The sequence below is a fragment of the Trichechus manatus genome, unplaced genomic scaffold (assembly GCF_000243295.1).
Source record: "Trichechus manatus latirostris isolate Lorelei unplaced genomic scaffold, TriManLat1.0 scaffold00258, whole genome shotgun sequence".
In the NCBI taxonomy this organism is placed as follows: Eukaryota; Metazoa; Chordata; class Mammalia; order Sirenia; family Trichechidae; genus Trichechus; species Trichechus manatus.
The window spans coordinates 202,368-205,841 of NW_004444194.1; the positions used below are offsets into that span (position 1 = coordinate 202,368).

General features: G+C 42.6%; 1 protein-coding gene across 3 annotated transcripts in view; it reads left to right on the forward strand.

The window, feature by feature from the left end:
• Positions 1–3,474, forward strand: part of ADGRE3 (adhesion G protein-coupled receptor E3) — a 54,305-nt gene that overhangs the window by 1,062 nt on the left and 49,769 nt on the right. The window lies entirely within an intron of this gene.

A 3,474-nucleotide genomic window follows, 5' to 3' on the forward strand; every position in this document is an offset into this window, starting at 1 on the left:
GATGTTCTAGCCTCTACAATCACGTGAGCTGTTTCCTTGATATAATCTCTCTATATATATAGATACATGTATACACTTTACTGGTTTTGCTTCTCTAGAGAACCCAGCCTAAGACAGGGTGCCTCTGGGTGGACTCAGACTACTAACCTTTCAGTTAGCAGCCAGTCACATTAACTGTTTGCACCACCCAGCAACTCCACTAATATTTAAAACTCATTTATGAGGCCTATAAGATGGGTACTATCATTGTTCCCATCTTACATATGAGGAGATTGGGGCACAGAGAGGTTACACAGCTAGTAAATGACAGAGCCAGGAGTCAAATCCAGGCCACCTGACTCTGGATCTGTTATAACACTCCTCTCACATGATTCTGTCTGGGGTCTTACGTTTTTATACACCCCCTCCCTAAAGGAATCTCATAATCCCATGGCTTGAACCTTGAACCACCCCCTTTGTGCAGGTGATTCCCAAATGAGGAATCCCAACTCTGAAATCCTGTCCATTCTTCTGGCTCCAGGTCAATTAACAGCGTCAACAGCCAGTGTCAATCAAAGCTTGCATTTATCAAACACCTACTCCTGGCATCACACAAAGTGTTTTATGTTCATTTTTGCACCCCATCTCCCCATTACAGATGAGATATGGCATCGCAGAGAGGTTGCATGACTTGCTCAAAGTCACAGTTATTTAGTTGCAGAGGCAGGGGTCAACCCTGTCTGTAAAGGCCATCAAAATAATAGAAGCTACAAAGGATAAATATTGATTCTGGATGGTAACTGCATGATTCCACTTATATGAGATATCTAGAATAGGCAAATGCACAGAGACCAAAGTTTATTAGTGGTTACCAGGGGCAGGAGGGAGGGGGAAAGAAGGAGACATTGCTAAGGGGGCACTGAGCTTCTGTTAAGGGTGATCGGAAAATTTAGAAACAAACTGGTGATGGTTGCACAACATGAGGAATGTAATTAATGTCACTGAACTGTACATGTAAAAAATACTGAAATGGCAAATGTTTGTGTGTGTGTGTGTGCGTGTGTGTGTATTTACCACAATAAGAAAAAAAAAGAAACGACTTGAAGGCAAATGCCATGTCTCCCTCACCTTTGCAGCCCCTGGCACAACAATTTACATATGAAAGAAACTCAGTATATATTTATAGAATCATCTGGAGGTGGAGTCCTGGACACCTTCCGAGACAGAGTATGCGTAAATTTCAGTTATCCATGAAGTCTCTGCCCACATCACCCTGGGTGGAACAGGCAGTGTGATGCAATTAGTGGCAGATCAGGAATTAGAAGAGGATTCGAGTTCAAATAAAAAACAGAGGCACTTCCAGGCAACATGGCGCTATAGTCAGAAGCACCACGCCGTCCCTCCGCAGCAAAGATCAGAAAAACAGTCAAACAGAGTCACACGTCGATCCTGAAACCCTAAGCATCAAATGAAGAGATAAAGAACTCAGCTAAGCATCGAATGGAATAAGAAACTGACCAAGAACAGAGGTCCCTTATCAGCTTCTGCAGCAGGGATCTGCCATCTTGGACTCCTATCAGAGATCAGCAAACAGGGAGTACGAGAAAGCAGCTTCACAGAGCTTCCAGCAGGAGACAGAACAACTGGTAACCAGCGATATACGGTTTCCTACCCCCCACCCTTCTTCACTCCCACTTAGTCTTCTCTGCTTCCTGCACCCACAGTCTTTTGGCCGAGAAGCAGAAGCTTCACCTCGTGTCGCTTGGATTCCACCCGCCCACACTGGCTGGTTCCCTGAGTGCCTTTTATTGGCCGCTGGTGTTGCTTTTTTCCGCTTCTTTAGATTTCTTCCTTACCTCTCACCACCTCCCCCTCCTTTCTCTCAAATACCTGGCTCTGTGTGCCATCTTTGCTTCTTCCTGAAAGGCTGCGAAACACTGTTCGACTTTGAAACTGCTTCCCGGCCCGTGCCGCCATGCTGGTGGGACGCCCAGGGCTTTTTTGTTTGCTCTGATTTGTTTGTTTTCTGTTTCTTTTCTTGGCTTGGGAGCCCCTTCTAGCTGGGCAGTACCGCGAAGCTTGATGCTACTCCCTTTCTCTGCGCAGATGCACAAGGACATCCCTGAGGGCATTTCTTTTCTCTTGTTTTTTTGTTTGTTTGTTTGTTTTTTGTTGTTGTTGTTGTTTTGGGGTTTTTGTTTGTTTCTTTGTTTTGTTTTCTTCTCTCTCTTATTCCCTTTTTGTTTTTCTTCATTTCCAGTCTCTCAATTTATTCATTTTTTTCTTTTACCCTTTTTCTTTTTTTTTTTAATTTTTGTTTTTCCCCATTTCTCAGTCTCTCATCTCTCCACTCCAATAGCAAGCTCCCTGAGCACTCTTTTTTGTTTGTGTGTATGTTTTTGGCTCCTGTTCCTCTCTCCTCTCTCTCATCCTTCCCATGCCCATCTTAGCTCCACACATCACAATCTACCCCCTCTTTCCCGCCTACCTGCACCATGTGCTGAACATCACACTCCCAAGCAGCACAGACACAGCCTACTGGAACCTGCCCTGCACTGATTCCCAGTCCGCACTGTCAGCCCTGGTACGTGCCACAAACAACCCATCCCAGCAACTCCCCTTCAGCTGTACCATACCTGAGTGACCCTGCCCATTGGAGAAGGAGGTGAAAAGAATCGTTCCCACAGAGGAGCAAACAACAAACAATGCACAGCTTGCCTGCTCAGACATAACCAAATAAAACAAAAAAAGAGGATAAAACAAACAAATCTACAATCAATAAATGAGGAAAAACACTGAATACCCCAGACACACCAGACAATATCAAAACATTTACAAAAACAGGACAGGATGGTTCCAGTAGGCATCCAAAATAAAACACCAGGTGACCTTCCAGTAGAAAAAAAAAGGCAGTAGACCTAACTGATAGGGAATTCAAATCTCTAATATTCAGAATTATCCAAGAGTTGAAGCAAAAAGCAGACAAAAATGACAAAAAAAATAGACAAATTCATTGAAAATACAGACAAAAAAATGAAAGAATTCAAGAAAATAATACAGGAACAAAATGCTAAAATAAATTCACAACTAGAAATCATACAAAAACAGTAATTAGAAATCCAAAAGATAAACAAGATTTCAGAAATGGAGAGTGTCATAGAAGGGCTGAGGAGCAGGTTTGAAACGATGAAAGGATCAGTGAAATTGAAGACACCTGGATACAACTCTGAGGAAAAATCAGAAAAAAGAACAAAGAAAAATGAAGAAACCCTGAGAATTATATGGGATACAATCAAAAGCAAAAATCTGTGAGTGATTGGAGTTCCAGAACCGGGAGAAAACAGAAAACACAGAGAGGATCATTGTAGAATTGCTGACAGAAAACTTCCCCAATATCATAAAAAATGAAAAGCTGACCATCCAAGAACCTCAATGAACCCCATATAGGATACACCCTAAAAGAAAATCACCAAGGCATATCATAATCACACTCAC